The sequence below is a fragment of the Jaculus jaculus genome, chromosome 2 (genome assembly GCF_020740685.1).
Source record: "Jaculus jaculus isolate mJacJac1 chromosome 2, mJacJac1.mat.Y.cur, whole genome shotgun sequence".
Classification (NCBI taxonomy): domain Eukaryota; kingdom Metazoa; phylum Chordata; class Mammalia; order Rodentia; family Dipodidae; genus Jaculus; species Jaculus jaculus.
Window position 1 is genome coordinate 123,975,606 of NC_059103.1, and position 17,930 is coordinate 123,993,535.

At 41.1% G+C, this 17,930-nt stretch overlaps 1 long non-coding RNA gene across 1 annotated transcript in view; it reads right to left on the reverse strand.

Annotated features, from left to right (window-relative positions):
- The window catches only part of LOC123458504, a 50,358-nt gene that overhangs the window by 515 nt on the left and 31,913 nt on the right, over positions 1-17,930 (reverse strand). The window lies entirely within an intron of this gene.

The following is a 17,930-nucleotide window of genomic DNA, read 5'->3' on the forward strand; positions in this document are numbered from 1 at the left end:
AACAATAGTAAAACATTCTAAGAGAAACACTGCAATATTTTTAAGTGTATAAAATAATTATACATATTTGATATATATTTCTATACACACACATATATGTATATACATATATATGTGTATATATATGTATACTCTAAGTTCTTCAATAGTTAGATAATACTTGTTATTATTTCTGGGACTCAGCTTAGCTCACTTGAAAAGCTAGAGCTGCAAATATTGTACTTCAGCATTCCTACAATGCTATAGGAAGTTTAAGAATAGTTTGTATCGGGAGTTGGTAGAGCACTTGCTTAGCCCTGGGTTTGATCTCAGCACCACATAAAAACCATGTGTGGTGGTTCATGCCTGTAATCCCAGTTCTGAGGAGGTGAAGCCAGGAGAATATGGAGTTCAAGGTCATCCTTCCGTATATAGTCAGCCAAGACATGAAAACTCATTTTTATCTTAGTTTGCATGTTGCGATGGAGCTGTACCTAGCTAATGAGACTGAAAAGGGCACTTCTATGACTTGGAGTCTCATGTCTTTTAGGAGCTTTTGTCTATTCCTTTGGCATATGCTATAGAGTACAACAGTATGTGAAAAGAGTAAAGTACTTTCTTCAAGTATTTTCTTAGCACAAGAAGACAACAGATTGTGATCCCTGAGGAGACTGCTTAGGTTTCCAGCCAGGAGAAAGGCTGTTGCACAGTTTCCTTACAAGCCAGCAACTTAAGAATTATAAATTGTACTGTACTATTATAAATCCTAACTTGCTTTGGAAAGGTTACTTTTCATTAGAAAACTTTATTTATGTTGACTAGAATACATTTGTCATTTTAAAATATTTTTAATTTATTTTTTTGAGGAGTGGGGGAGGGAGAATGGATGCACCAGGACCTCCAGCCTCTGCCAACAAATTCCAGACACATGTGCCACCTTTTACAACTGGTTTATGTAGGTCCTGGGGAATCCTTTCGCTTTGAAAGCAAGCACCTTAACTGCTAAGCCATCTCCCAGCCCTAGATTTGTTATTTTAAATTAATAAGTAATTTTTAGAAGCATTTTGCTTTAATTTCTAAGATAGTTGAGTCAATTTTATACACACAAACCAAGTTTGAGTGCTCTTAATTTTTAGAGTGTAGAGGATCACGAGATCAAGAGGGAGTCTATCCGCACCCGTGTGTATGCACGCTTGCACGCACGTGCATGCATGTTCGTGTGTATGAATGTGGGTATGTGCGTATGGCCTTTAGAGTACATCCTTGGGCGTGGTTCCTTGCCTTCCACGTTGTCTAAGTCAGGTTCTTTTGTTCACATTGTTTGCACAGCAAGTGCTTCATCCCCTGAGCCATCTCCCTGTCCCTCCCCCACCTTCTTAACATCCTCGGGTCTCACGTTGTCATCTTCCTTGCGGTAATATCCCCATCTTTTACGACTTTCTGAAGCTCTTTGTGGTAAGATTGCTTATAAATTCCAGATTTCAAAATCCACCTCACATTTGCATTTCTTATCTTATTTGGCCACCCTTAAACCTCTGGCATTCTTGTCCACTCCCTTCCTGAACATCTGTCTCCCTTTGATGTTGAGACACTGACCCTCTCAATATCTCTCCCAACCTGACCTTCGCATCTTTCCAATCCTTTGCTTGCTCCTTGCCCTGACAAAGTGCCAACCAGGGATTTTTCTCTGTTACACCTTATGTATTTCTGCCCTAAAATCTTTGGTATTAGTTGTGACCAATATCCAATAATTTCAAAATCTTCATTTTTGGGCATAGGCTTGATATTACCTTTTCCCAATGATGCTCAAGAAGCACCCCAAAAGGGAAACATCTACTTAAGCTTCGACTTTCACGCTTTGACTTTCATGTATGCTTTAGTCAATGATTCTGTTGTCCATTTATTTTAAAACTAATAACTTAAAGCAAAACTTGTGAGGTTACCTTTGGTGCTTTCTCATGTCCCTCAGTACGTAGTAGGTCTCTGAAATCACTTGCAGCTTCCAAATACCTTTTGTGTTTGTTCCTTGTTTATCCTCCTGCTTACGCTCATATCATACTTTTCTTAGATTGCCAATCAGCCACCCCCAACTTTCCTCCCAATTGCTTGTCAGTTTCCTTTCAAGCCTGCACTTTGGGTGTTTATAACTCTTCCAAATTCCACCCCACCTACAGTACAGCAAAACACTTCATTTTTTGATCCTGCTGAGGTTTTCTAGCAGTGTTTTCCAGAGATGACTTTTAGGGTGGCTATTCCATGGCCCAGGTGGTCTCTGACTCTCCAAACCCTCCTGTCAGAGAATTCACCCTGTGGACCTCTTCTTCCTTGTTGTTTTTTTTTTTTTTTCAGGTCTCTTCTTAAAGGTCATCTCCCTTCTGAGCTGTCTGCCTTTCCAGCACAATGTATACTTGCTTGAATATCTTCTTGCAAACTCAAGTATCAATTCATATCAGCCCTTATCATATCGTATTGTAGGTACTTGATTGTGTCGCTAAGTCCTCCCTAGACTCAGTGTAGGGCTGTCTCCTTGGTGAGGACACACCCACTGATAGGTGTGCAAATTGAACAGTGTGGTGAAGGAAGTCTGAATAGGGTTCCTCTGCTTTCTCTTGGAGCCTGCTATAGATATTCATGTCTCTCCATAGTTTAATCAAGGTATGAATACTGATACTTTCATCACAGAAAAAATGAGCATCAGATAAACAAGCCTGGTGAAGGGGATGAAGTGAAGTTTTCTTCTCACAGACAGCTTGAGGACTGTTCCTTGTCGTTCTGGGCTTTGATTCCTCTCAGTTAGCAACATGGATTCTGACTTGGAGAAAAAAAAGATGCTGGGGTGAAGAATTCATGGGGAAGAAATGGAAAATTAGTTGGGCGATCTGGAAAGAAAGCACTGAAGGAGACAAGGAAATACATAGAAAAAGAAAAAAAAAAAAAGATTGTGGGAAAGAATGTGCTGAGAAACAGTACCAAAGAATAGTCCCTTTGCTGCCAATAAGGTGCTTCAGGGAAAAAGAAATACAGGAATGAGAGGAAACTCTGACAGGATGCAGCTTCTCAATACCTTTCAGAGCTCACGCTCAGGCAGGCTCCCCGACATTGTCTGTACAGTGTGTGTGGCACCAGCGCACATGTCCACGTGCCTCCTCTGAAAGAGGCTCACGGGTCAAAAGGCCAGAGCCTCGCATCAGAAGATGAGGCAACTTCTTAGGAACCGTTTCAGCTAATACTCAAATCATGTGATGAAGCTACTCCAATAATGATGAGTTTGGTTTAAGATATTGTTGAGATGTCCACAAAACCCACTGTTACATTTAGTTTTATCCATCTGTTGAATTCATACAGGATTTAAGTACTGTAACAAAGTTTAATACATAAAAATCAGAAATCTTTCTTATCCAAAGAACAGATTAAAAAACCTGAAGCTTCCTACCTGGATGCTCCTTGAAGGAGTTTGAAAGTTCGCCACTCCTTTCTCTCTGTCAAATAAAAAAAGGGGGTGGGGGCAAAAAGCTGGGTATGGTGGCACATACTTTTGATCCTAGCACTTGGGAGGCAGAGGTAGAAGGACTGCTGTGAGTTCAAGGTCAACCTGAGACTACATAATGAATTCCAGGTCAGCCTGGGCTAGAGGAGACCCTACCTCAAAAACAAAACAAAAACTGAGGCTTCAGGGTATGGTGATATATACCTGGGGTCCCAGGACTGGGGAGACTGAGGGAGGAAGAATGAGAGTTTGAAGCCAGCTTGGGATACATAGTAATATCTTATCTTACAGGGGTGGCAGAGCAAGACTATAGTTGATAATTTCAATGTGTAAATTGTGATAGAGCTATAAATTTACTTATAATTTTTTAAAATTACAGCAGACCATAAATATATAACTTACAAATGCCTCGTTTTTATTATATTTTTCTAGAACTAGACGTTTTTCTTAGTAACAAATTGCATAATGAATGAAATATCAAAAGCTAATAAGTGTTATGTGATCGCCATTTAAAGTAAAAATGCTTTCTTATTGAATCTACTCCTAATACTTGATTACTGTTAGAAGATTACTCCACATCTCATCATTTTAAGGTCAAAATAATATACAAAAGCTAATTTTTTTTTTTCTCAAGGTAGAGTCTCACTTTAGCCTAGGCTGACCTGGAATTCACTATGGAGTCTCAGGGTGGCCTCGAACTCTTGACGATCCTGCTACCTCTTCCTCCGGAGTGCTGGGATTAAAGGCGTGCGCCACCACACCCAGCCAAAAGCTAATTGTTTGCAAAGACATGAATTGTAATAGTTCTCATTTCAAATCACTCTCCCAACTCTTATTTAAAACCTGTAAAGGATCTCTTTCATCTATATAGCCTAAGTCAAACTATTTTCTGTCTTTCTATCTTCCTCAAGTACCAAAGTAGCCATTGAGTGTTGAGAAATAAATGACACAAATAAGATTTTGTTGTCTCTGAACAACAGTTTTCTATCAGCAGAGATGGATTTGTGGGCACAGAATCGAAGCAGAAACATTTCTGTCACCTGAGATGTGCAGTTTGACATTTTTCCTTCTTCTCTACCTCCAGCTTTTGCCAAGGGTCTGCACAAATTTCTTAAAGCCTATGCCTTAGAATCAGCCCATGTTCTAGCCTACAGGGAGGAAGAGGCTGGGCCAGCTCTTAAGTGGGTCTGAGGGATCCCCAGCTCGCCAAGAGAAGAGCCCAGGTGAGAACTGGGTTTTCTCCTCTTGTGCTTCACTGTCCTCTGCAAAGTCTCAGGGCTGGCGTCTACAAAGCCTGGGACGCATGCTCAGATTCAGAACTTACTATGCTTTCACAGAACTGGTGTGGTTGCCTCATTAGAAAGAACTGCTCAACATTTGTCCATGTATATTTACAAGTTATGAAAAAGAGAGAAGGTGGCAAGCAAAGGCAAAAACACCTGGCCCAGAAACAATTGTGCTTCATATTGAAGAGCAGGGACTGACTGGGCCTTCTACTGCGTGACTTCCTTCTCCAGCTGAGCTTCAGACGACTACCTGTCCTGGGCCAGTAGCTGGGCCTCTCTAGCCTCTGCTTTGGGCTTCTACAATGAATAAGTGAGCTAAAGCATTTACATTTGAGCACATGAAAAGCATATATGTTAGCAGTTTTAGAAAGATTCATACGCAATTTTGTGGCACCTGACAGTGTCAGCTAGAGTTACTCATCTGTTAAGATGTGTGTCTCCATCAGTCCTTTCTCAAGACTACCCACATTTCAGATCTCAAGCAGGTCACTCAGGCACCATTAAATAGTACTTTTTAGTATGACCTTACAAAGTCCACACATAAACAAAACCTATGAGATTTTTTTTCAAGGGGCCTAAGGCCTCATCTAACCCATTCCAATTCTCTTAAGAGCAAGACATCTCTACTATCTAAAAGGCCAGGGGAAAGAGGTACCTCATTCCCATCAACATTTCATGCTTTCATGGAATTAATTGAACCTGAAAAGGAGATTCCAACCTTCAAATGATTTTGAGACAGAAAGACTCCAGGGTCAGAGAAAAGAATTGCTGATATCTGAAGATCTTACCATTCTTTCCATCCCCTCCAACAACATCTCAGGTCTATTAGATGATTTGTTTACTAATGTCAGTCATTTGTAACAAATCCTCCATGCATAAGTAAGTAAATCAACAAGGCTATACATAGAACAGAGTGATTTGTTCAGCAGCCAACAGGTCCCCAAAGACAGCAGATATACAGATCTTGCTAAAGAAAGGAAACACAGTGTTTCCTTATTTTTCTAGCATTGTAGGCATACAAGTCAATGCATACACTCTGAACAGTGACTTGGCTGTTCAAACAAACGTTGGCAAGTCTGGATGCTTACTGCCAGGATTTAGTTTGCATAATTCCTCTCTTAGTAAGGGTGGAGCTGTCTTGTGAAATGTCAGTGTTCCATGTGATATCTTAGGTGTTATTTGGAAATTACATAGTTAAGAGTAAATACATATTTAAACTCAAAGTGAATTAGCAAAACTAAAATTTTACTGATGTGTATAGGCAACTGTTGTTGAATTCAATGAACAATGTTCAAAAGCAGGCAGATTAGCAGGCATTTGTGCAACACTAATGGTTTTCTCATATTTCCTTAATGATGTTATAATTGCCTATGGAAATACAGAGAGCCACTTCCCATCTGCCCAACACAAACATGTCACCTCCTGTTTTTCATTTCCTTACAGGGCCATTTAGCACTTCTCTGGTTTTCTGGACATTCTTCAGTCCTAAGTTGTTTTTTAAGTTTTTGTGTCAAGGACTCTCTCATAAATCCTAGGCTGACACCTTTTTGTAAAAGGAAAACAAAGCAAGTTTACTATGGCAGTCTGGGGTGAGATTCAGTTGCAACAGCTGCAGTATGTCAGTATGCCTGACTTTTGCCAATTTCCTGCCAAGTCTCCTCCTTCCAGTGGGTTCAGGCAAGGCTCTGGTGAAGGTTTATCCAATCTCTCTGCCCACCAAAGACCAGCTGCACATTTACTCTTTCCTGACTCTATGAATAAATCTGTAAGGAATCTAGACTTTCCTTAAGGGGGAGCTTTAGGGATGACTCACTTGTTGGGGCCTCTGATCAGATAAGCCTTTTCATGCAGTGGTGTTCAGAAACATGTTAGAGCATTTTCTGGATCCTTAAGCATTCTTGGAGTACAAAAGTCTAAGATACTACTCCTGTGAGCTATGTCCCTAGATGTTGTCCCCTGTCTCCTCGTAGAGGCTGAGTCCTACCTGGCTTGTTCCAGGTCCCATGTGAGCCACTCAGTACTAGCTATACCTGCTTTTATGAAAAGGCCAATTTCATAGAAAAAATGTCCAGATCCTACTCTATTTTATTTGAGATAAAGAGGGAAAGAGGCAGATAGACAGTGAGAGGATGGCATATCATGGCCTCTAGCCACTGCCAACAAACTTCAGATGCATGTGCCACCTTGTGCATCTGGCTTATGTGGGCACTGGGGAATTGAACCTAGATCCTTAGGCTTTCCAGGCAGGCTCCTTAACTGCTAAGCCATTTCTCTAGCCCTCCATATATTATTTTGATTTAGAAAGTTATTTATTCTCCCATTTTTGGTCTCCAAGAATGGACATGAATTCTATTTCATTCCACAAAACTACTTTGCTGTTTCACCCAGAGAAAATCCCCTTTAATAGCTCCTGAGATAGCTCCATTGTAAGACAGGCCAAGGGCCTATCTGCATCCATCCACATTGCAGACCATTGCTTCTTTCATTTGTGGACATAGCCCAAGTCCCTTGTGACTTATGAGCTTTTGAGAGTTAGAAATAGGTCTTCTTCACCATTCCAGCTCTTTTCTTAGGAGGGGGTCACTGTGAAATGAATATGTGCACAGTGATGAGATACCCTGGCCCTTGAACTTCAGTCTACAAATTCCAGCTACTTACTAAGCAGCTGTCCTTGGATATCACACAGGTGTAGGTTGAACATTGTTAACCTGAAAATCTAAAGTCCAAAATGTTCTAAAAGCCAAAATTTACCAAGTGCTGACAAGTGGCCACAGTAGAATATTCCACACATAAACATATAATCTCACATTATTTTCTTGCACAAAGAATACTATATAAAATTGCATTTAGGCTTATGTAGATGGTATGTATTAAACATATAAATTTTGTAGTTAGAATTGGTTTTTCTAACAAAGATAACTTAATTGTACATATTGCAAAACCTAAAATGTGAAACACTTCTGATCTTAAGCATTTCAGATAAAGGACATCCAATATGCACGTTATGATCATTCAACTGCCCACTCCCCTGAGATGCTCTTTCTCCTTAGGGACTGGCCAATAGTTTCCCATTAATTTGATTTCCCAAAGTCTTAAATCTGGAATCACACTCAGTTCTTTCCTCCCTGGAGCACTTTCCCATACACATAGCTCCCAATTTTAATCAGTTACCTAAATTACCATTCTTTTTATTTATTTATTTTTTTGTTCTAAAACTACTGTGATGGTTTGATTCAGGTGTCCCCCATAAACTTAGGTGCTCTGAATGCTAGGTTACTAGCTGATGGAGATTTGGGAATAAATGTCTCCTGGAGGGAATGTATTGTTGGGGGCAGACTTATGGGTGTTATAGCCAGTGTCCCCTTGCCAGTGTTTGGCACACTCTCCTGTTGCTATTGTCCACCTTATGTTGGTCGGGGGTGATGTCCACCCTCTGCTCATGCCATCATTTCCCCCTGCTATCTTGGAGCTTCCACATCGAGCCTGTAAGCCAAAATCAACCTCTTTTTCCCACAAGCTGCTCTTGGTTGGGTGATTTCTACCAGCAATGTGAACCTGACTGCAAAAACTACCTTAATTTCAGAAATGGTCATGTGTTTCTAAATTAACCCATAAGCTACCATATCAGTGTCATTATTCTCAGAGATACTTACTTCCCATTATTACTGACTCCATAAGGTGTCACTGCTTGCAAATACACACCCATACCCCCCCCACCACCACACACACACACACACAGCACAGGCTCCTGCTTGTTGGAAGAAGACTAGAAGCCTTAGAGGCTTCAGGGCAGCCACCCTTTTACCAGAACATTATGCCTGATTGTCCATGGGGCTCCTCTCTTGCGTAGGTCCCTATTATCCTGCTGGCCTCTCTGGCTTGGCTACTTCTAGGGATGAGAGATGAGGCAGTGACCCTTGTGCAGTGATTAATTCAGCCTTGGCTATTGCTTACCTACATGGGCCCAGTGAAGCATTGGTAAAGGAAGAACGGGCCAGGAACAGCTCCCTCTGCTGCTTTGCAAACCTGTGGAATCCATGCCTGGAACTACTGGTGATAATTTGGCCACAGTCAACTCCAGGCCTGCCAGAGATAGGCACCAAAGAAATGGACCACACAGACTCTGAAGTGTCATTTTGGTCACAGGCTTGCTCAGATCAATTTGCCTCTGTTCTTCTCAGTTACCCAGTCCCCTTTTTCTTTTAACCCATCTGAATTTGTGTTTTTAGATTTTCAAGCTAGAGACCTTACTATTGATGGCAGCACCAGACCTTTAGTTGTCAAGCCTCTCTCTGGCATTTGATGACAGCATGCTCTCTCTCACCTATTGTAAAAGGTACTTCCTTGTCTAAAATGTCCTTTCCTTTCCTTTGCTTGAGTAACTCAAATCCATTCTTCAAGAACATGGTAAGAGTCCCATGACGACCCCAGGTTCCTTGCTCAAGACTCTTTCATAACACTTATCATATTCCATTTTAGTTGCTGAATTAATATCTGGGGGTCTATAGTCCCTCCACGGCTGGGATCATACATTTAATTGATAATTACTCCTCCAGAACCACCTTCATTTATTCTTCTATGTGAAGGAGAAGTCAAAGCCTCAGAGATAAAAACCTGATTGTCTCAGTTTAGCTTAAAATGTGATTGATTAATTTGGAAAGACAATTCTCTTTGGGTCAGTAATAGAGAAGAGATCCCTGCAGTCAGTAAGACAACAAGCAGGGGCTTGGTGGACCTCAGCTGGTGAGTGTGGGACAGGGAGCGAACGACAAGCTTGAAGAATTAAAATACACACCGAATACTGAGGAACTGAAAGACCAGAAAGAAGCCCAGAGGATAGGCACTCTGTATAAGCAATAATCATGTATCTGTAGCCATTTGTGTCTGAATTGTCTCCGTTAGTCTTTTTTTAAAGTATTATGCTTGTTAAAGGGGGTTGAGTAGGTTGTGCCAATGTGAAGGCTGACTTCTTCCTGCCGCACGGGCATACCACACGTTTCTTACCTGTTCCTGACTTAATGCATGCCAGTTGTTGCTCATCTTCGCCTGTTATCTACATTCTTCCATACACATGCTGTACAATTTTCCTCTACATATATAATATTTTAGTTGTCACAGTCTGTACCTAGGTGTGGAATTGTTGGGTTAATGCTGTATCTCTACTTTAACTTTCTGAAGAATATCCAGGCTGTTTTCCAAACTGGGTATCATTTTATACCCCTGTTGGCAATCTGTGAACGCTCCAGCAGTCCCAGCAACTCTAATTATGTTCTGCCGTGTTATTAGAAGGATTCCAGTCAGTGTGAAGTGGGATCTACTTTGCTGTGGTTTGGATGGCATAATCCCTGCTAAGCAATGATGCTGAGAATTCTTTCATGCGCTCTTTGCTCATTTGTGTATCTTCCTTGGAGAAATCTCTCTTTGGGTCTTCAGAATGTATGCTTTTCTTTTAAGAGAACAAAATTTTATTCTAAAAATAAAATTCCAGTAACAAAGAAATATAAAAAATTACTATTATACTATGAAGGAGGAACGAAAGTAATAGAACTTTGCTTTAACTCCTTTTTGTTTTCCCCCAATATAGTGTCTTGCCCTAGCCCAGGCTGACCAGGAATTCACTATGTAGTCTCAGGCTGCCCTAGAAATCATGGCGATCCCTCCTACCTCTGCCTCCTGAGTGCTGGGATTAAAGACATGTGTCACCATGCCTGGCCTGTTTTAACCTTTTTCTGAAAAAATACACAACTATTTTTTTATATCATTTTCTGCATTTGAGTTAGTCACACTATGGGTTATCCAAGGAAAGTTTAAAATCATAGGTTGATTTCTATGTATTATTTACATTGCTTTTGTCTTCAAGTATAAAAGCATCTTTTCATCTGTTTTTTTTTTTTTTTTTTTTTGAGAGCGACAGACATAGAGAGAAAGACAGATAGAAGGAGAGAGAGAGAGAGAATGGGCGCACCAGGGCTTCCAGCCCCTGCAAACGAACTCCAGACGCGTGTGCCCCCTTGTGCATCTGGCTAACGTGGGACCTGGGGAACCGAACCTCGATCCAGGGTCCTTAGGCTTTACAGGCAAGCGCTTAACCGCTAAGCCATCTCTCCAGCCCTGGGTTGTTTTTATTAAGTACATATATTCTTAAGGAAAGAAAACAAATCTGAATATCCATTTGCCTATTTTTAGGTGTGTCATTTGTGTTTTTGCTGTCAGAACATGAGCTTTTAGTATCTGTCAGATACTAGATTCTTTTCATGTATGTGATTTACAAATATTCTCTTAGATTCTGTGGGTTAACATTTTTCTTTTAGTGCCCTTTGAAGCATAAAAAATTATTTAGAAAACTGTTGAAGTTCAGTTTTATTGCTTGTGCTTTCAGATTAATGTCCCATCCATGTTAAGAAAGGTTTGTGTTCATGTCTAAAAGCTTTACAGATGCAATTCTGACTTTTGGGCTATTGATCCATTCTGAGTTAACTGATATGTACGGAGGGCCATATGGTTGAGAAAAGGTATTCTTTCTCTATTCAATTGTCTTAGCACCCTTGTCCAAAATGGACTCACCATCAATGTATGGATATATTTTATGGAGTCTTTATTTACTTCACTTATTCATCATACTGATGTCAGTACCAGACATCCTAATTTTAGTATTAAATACTTTTTTAGGAAGCAAAAGTATACATCTTCCAACTTTGCTTTTTTTTTTTTTCAAGATTGCTATTGTAGTTACCTTTGCACTGGAATTTTCCTAGAGCAACCTATGGCTTCTGGGTATTGCATTATCCACTTCCATGGGTACTTTGGTCAAAACTCTCTCTTTTTAAAATTATACATGATTTTATTTAGCGAACAAAGAAGTAGGTATCCAGATAGCTTATTCATAGTATCTTTTGTTTTGATTAACCATTCTCCAATCCTTTCCTGTCCTCCAATCCCAATTCCTGACCCCACTTATACCTGTAGACCCCCAGTATTCTGCCTCTCTGCTGACATATCTACTATCTGCTCCCTCTAAGCCTTTGCCACTCCTTCTTCCCTCATGGCTCCTTCTAGCTTCTTGGTCTCTACTACTACTGACTTTTTAAAAAATTATTTCAGAGTGAGAGAGAGATGAAGAGGCAGAAACAGAGAGGAAATGGGCACACTAAGGCCTCCAGTCACTGCAAACGAACTGCAGAAGCATACCACACCTGTGCATCTGGTTTATGTTGGTACTGGGGAATCAAACCTAGGTTTTTAGGCTTTGCAAGCAAGCACCTTAATGGCTAAGCCATGTGTCTAGCCTCTACTACTGACTCTTACTCCAGTTCACATACAAATCTAAACATTTGAAGCTAGAATCTACCATGAGAAGGAACATGTGGTTGGTCTTTCTGAGCCTGGGTTACCTTCCTTAGTATGGTCTTTCAGATCCACCCATTTTCCTGAAAATTTTATTTATCTTTGCAGCTGAATAAAACATTATTGTGTATATGTACCACATTGTCATTATTTATTCTTCAGTTATTATTATTATTATTATTATTATTCAGGGCAACTCGGCTGATTCCATTTCCAAGCTATTGTGAATAGAACAGCAATAAGCATGGCTGAATAAGTAAGTATCTTTCTATATAGCAAAGTGTAGAGTCCTCAGAGTTATAAGCCCAGGAGTGGTATAGTGGGGTCATGTGGTAAGTGTACTAAAATCATATTTTTGTTCAAGGGAATGAAAAGCAGAAAATGCAGTGTTAGAACTGGTTTTGAGGCCAAGGTAAAAAAAAAGGGGGGGGCAAATTAATGACATGTAAACACAAAAGTAGAGGAAATTGGAACTTTCTGTTGCTTTTCCTTTTGGTTCTTTTCCTAGCTGACACCCCTTCTGCTCTGCAGAGCGGGCTCCACAGCTGCACATCTGCCATGTGGAATGCTGCCGTTGATATGGACGCTCCAAAGCCAGCAAGTGTCTCTGATGTCAGAAGTCTCTCCTGTTTCCTTTGGATGCATTCCAATGCTGGATAAAGACATGTTTTCCTGAAATGATTATCTCTTCATTGGATCCACTGGCTGGAAGATGCTGGACTCCTTTTTGCCAGCAAATGTTCCCTGAAAATATTTCCTCACAGTTCCTAGTCTGAGTTCTAAGTTGTGTGTGTTGTATGATGTACAGTGTCACTGTCTACATGGAAATAAATCGAAATGTTTTGAGTCAAAACTGAATTCTTGCAATATCTAAGAACTGTTTTAATAGGAAATAGGTTTATCACATAGTGAGTCTTCTTTTTTGATTTCTTCCTAAACTTTTGTTAAGGTAATCTACCAAGAATTTATGCCTACAGTACAAAGCATTTGTCTTCACGGTTTTCATGTCAGAAAGATCCCTTTTGGTGCTTAGTCAACTTATGTCTTCTGTTAACCAGTAGTAGTGGAAAAAAATTCCTTGGTCCACCACAAAAATTATTGAAATATTCAATTTATTAATAAAAACTGTACTCACTGAACAAAAATTTCATTCCTAACTATCAAGCTATCAAATCATCTCAAAATGTTTTAGTTTTCTCTAGGTGAAACCTAATTGCCTTAAATTCTGTTTTTTGTTAATTTGTTTTGGTTTTGTGAGGTAGGATCTCACTCTATCTCATGTTGACCTGGAATTCACTATGTAGTCTCAGGGTGGCCTTGAACTCATTGCAATCCACCTTCCTCTGAATCCTAACCCTAAATTCTTGATATAAGTTGTGGTTTACACCATTCTCTTTCTCAAAGTCATTAAGAAACATATCTTTCCATAATAGAAAAAAGACTTTTGCTGTATTATTAAAACTAAAAATGGGGCTGGAGAGATGGCTTAGTGGTTAAGTGCTTGCCTGTGAAGCTTAAGGACCCCGGTTCAAGGTTTGATTCCCCAGGACCCACGTTAGCCAGACACACAAGGGGGCACATGCATCTGGAGTTGGTTTGCAGTGGATAGAGGTCCTGGTGCACCCATTCTCTCTCTCTATCTGCTTATTTCTCTGTCTGTCGCTCTCAAATAAATAAATAAATAATAATAAATTTAAAAAAAACTAAAAATGGTCTATGCATGAAACTAAGTTTGGAAATTTAAGCATGTTTATGATATTCTATACATATTAGTACAGTCCAACAAAAAAGTTGTACACTTACAACATTATAATTTTATGGGGTTTTTTTTTGTAACTTGATTGTGTGGTTCTCATGAACTTTGTAGATAGCAACAAGTCTCAATTATCGAAAAGTTACTAGGTCAGGTTCCTAATAAATGCTACCTTTTCACATCAGGAATTATTTTATCACATCACTCTATGACAATCAACTTGATTTTCCTCTCATAAACATAACTGGTCTTACTCCAGGTATTACGTCTCAATAGAAGTTATTAAAGGGTCTAATGTCACAGGCCCTCACGAGGAGTTTTGAGAGTTCAGAAAGCTGGCCCCTCTTCCTGGATATTTGAGCCAAACTGAGGAAAGGGTAAGTCCATGCCCTCTTGAGGTGTGGAGACAACACTCCTTAGGGCAGGATGGACATTCATGGTTATAGTGTGCACATGTCAAGTCAAAGGATATCATATGGGGGCAAGAGATAACAATATTTAAATAGTTACTGGAAGAAAAACCTGTTCGTAATAATCTTGGATAAGAGAATTCTAGAAGTCTGGAACACATTTCTTAGACAGGCAGCCCATCCTTCTACACACTCACCCTGATGCCCCTCCTGTTCCTTCCTCCACTGTACCCATTACTCTGGTGCATCCTAAACCTGCGTTATTACAGTACTAGCAGTTATTACAGTGCTAGCTAGTGCTTTTAACTATAGCCATCATCTCCGACTAATTTATGCAAGAACAGAATTGAATGGGGGTGGTGTGAATGACTGAAAAACCCTTAGGACAAACTAAGCCAGGAAGAGCATGGGGCTCAGAGAACAGGAAGCAAGTCATTATGGATTTCTCTTTGCATTGCTACGTCAACATTAGGAGCTTGGGGACCACTTTTCACAAAGCTAAATCTGATATGAGTCACCCACTAAAGAGGTCTCGGGTCTTTCACTTCAGATGGGCTCTTGTCAGGGCTGGTTTGGAGCAAATCAACAGAACAAACAGCCTAGGACTCAGTGCCAAGGACTTGTTCTGTCCTGGCGGGCTTGTCCTTGTCATCCTGGCGGGCTCTGCCTAAATCACAGCATTTCTCCAGTGTCATTGGCTTTGCAGATATCTCCAAGGGAGGGGAAGGTGGCCCCCATGTCAACTAAGAGAAGCCTTTCTACTGAGGGGACAGGATGCCCTCTAACCGTGAGCACTGGACCTCCCATCCCATCCTCTGCCCTCCTCCTACTATTTTGCTCCTGGTATCTAGCACACTCCTGTGGCCTCAAGCGGGTCCCAGTTCTGACATCTTGTAATCTTTCCTGCTGTTACCACCTGAGCCATGGTGCCCATTCAAACCCCCGGGACACTTAGACATTGCTATTTTACTGGGCTTAGAAGAGTTCTCTCATAGCAGATGTCCTATCAGCTAGTGGGCTGCACCTACGTAGTACTATTTAGCTGGGTTAGCCCGATGATGGTCTCTGAGTGCTGACTGAGAGAAAGGAGTTGCTGACACAGTAGAGAATGAAGTCTTGGGTTAGGAGTTGAGCTGCTCACAGTCCACAGCTGCTGCTAGTGGGGGTCTCGCCAGTGCAAAGAAAGCCCTTCCCATAGAAAGAGTGAACACCATCTACACCATGAGTTATTTGCCAGACTTCTTTCACTGTGATAGACCTGCTGGCCGGGATGGTTGGCCTCTGATCCCAATCAGGTGTTTTAACTTCAAACACACACACACACACACACACACACACACACACACACACACACCCCTGATGCCCCTCCAGGGGCATGAAGCGAGCATCCTGTTCCTTCCTCCACTGTACTCACTGATCACACAAAGGATGGCAGGAAGGAGCAGCTCCACACTGGAAGGCCTGAGGCATAGTGACACGTGGTCAGGGGAGGAACTGATGTTCTTTGGGGGCAATGCTTATTTTACAGCCATATTATCTTCCTTTTCCCCTGCCCCCAGACTCTTTATCCACCCAACATCGTGTTTGAGCCTCTACACTTCTTGGCTTCACTATCTTTTCAGAAAGGAAAGGCTGCAGGGAACTTCTGGGCCAGTTTCCCAGAGGATAACCCTTCTCAGCTCAAGTCCATGCCTGCTCCTTGGGTGTAAGTGATTCGTTTTCAGAATGTGCTCTTCTCTTTTCTTTAATCTGATGTAATGTTCATTTTACTCTCAAAAATTAGAAGGAAGTATTCAAATTTATATATTTTTTGGTTATTTTAATCAAATAACTGATATTCAAAGAGAGAGGGGCTGAACTAGAATTATCTTGAAATGTATCTGAAACATGCTTCCTAGGCTCCAGTCTTGGAGGTGTGGACTGAATGGAGAAAGGCTGGAAGGAAGAGGAGGAGGAAGAAAAATGAGAATGTCCTTTGGTTCTAGTTCTTACAAGATGAAATTCCCCTGCTTTCCTTGCACCAACTTTCTCTGGTGCTGGTCATTAAGCATGCAATAGCATGAATCATTCCCTTCATCTATTTGCTTTATTATGTGCTGAGCATGATTAAATACACTCATTTTTTGATGCTTTAAAAAAAAAAAAGAAAGAAAAATGAGAATGTGTCCTTTTTCCAGTCTTGCTGCAAGCTTTATCTGTGGTAGACCTCCTGCCTAGGAGGGTTTCCATGTGCAGTTGGTGTCAGTTTCCACTGCTGCATATGTCTCTGCAAATTGCACTCACTCAAAAGAGTAATCAAGAGCACCAGTATGATTTGAAGATTTGCCAGGTTTGGTTGAATTTCTGAGAAGGAGTGGACGAATGTTGGGTTTTGCACTGGTGCATAGGAAGTACCAATGAGGATGTTATAGGGTACTACTAGGTTCCAAGGGCTTGGTATCCAGTAAATCTCATGGTGACCAAGGATGCCAGTACCTTTGCTCCTACTTTAAAGATGGGAGGCTCAGAGTGATACACCCAGGGGCTCGTGTAATAAGCAGCAGGGTCAAGAAATGACAACAGAGATTCATATATTATGTCTCTGCTATGTCTTATGCAGGATGCTTATTCTTCTTCATTGGATCCATTTCCTTTGGGTATACAGTGCATTTATTAAGGAAAGCACAGGAAATTAGTGGGTTCTTGGAGGACGTGGTCATGGTGCTAGAGTTATGAGGGGTTGAAAGTACCTCCGACCCCATCTGAAGTGAAAGACCTGGGACCCCTTTACTGGATGACTCATATCAGATTTAGTTTTGTGAAAAGTGGTCCCTATGATCCCAGTTTTTTAAAAAATTTTTATTTATTTATTTGAGAGCGACAGACACAGAGAGAAAGACAGATAGAGGGAGGGAGAGAGAATGGGCGCGCCAGGGCTTCCAGCCTCTGCAAACGAACTCCAGATGCGTGCGCCCTCTTGTGCATCTGGCTAACGTGGGACCTGGGGAACCGAGCCTCGAACCGGGGTCCTTAGGCTTCACAGGCAAGCGCTTAACCACTAAGCCATCTCTCCAGCCCACCATGATCCCAATTTTGACGTAGCAATGCACAGAGAAATCCATAATGACTTGCTTCCTATTCTCTGAGTCCCATGCTCTTCCTAGCTTAGTTTGTCCTAAGGATTTTTCAATCCTTCACACCACCCCCATTCAATTCTGTTCTTGCATAAATTAGTCGGAGATGATGGCTATAGTTAAACACACTAGCTAGCACTGTAATAACGCAGGTTTAGGATGTTATAAAAGAACCAGGGTGCAGTTGGCTCACCCTATACTCCCAGCATGTGGGTTGGGAGGCTAAGGTAAGAGGATCATTGTAACTTTGAGGCCAACCTGAGCTACACAGTGAGTTCCAGGTCAGCCTGAGCTAGAATGAGACTGTGTCTCAACAACAACATGCATAAAGACAAAACAAACAAACAAGTCAAGGCATTATGTGTGCCAGCCCAGCAGCTGCTTTTAACCTGGAGACCACTGTCCAGGATAGAAATGACTGCACCCTGAGGAATCAAGAAGTAACTTTTTCATGTAACTAATAAATGGCAGAACCCATACCAGTTACCATTCTTATTCACTGTACTGAAATCCAAGAGGCTCTATAAACTACAGGCAAACCTGGCCTGACCTGGCCCA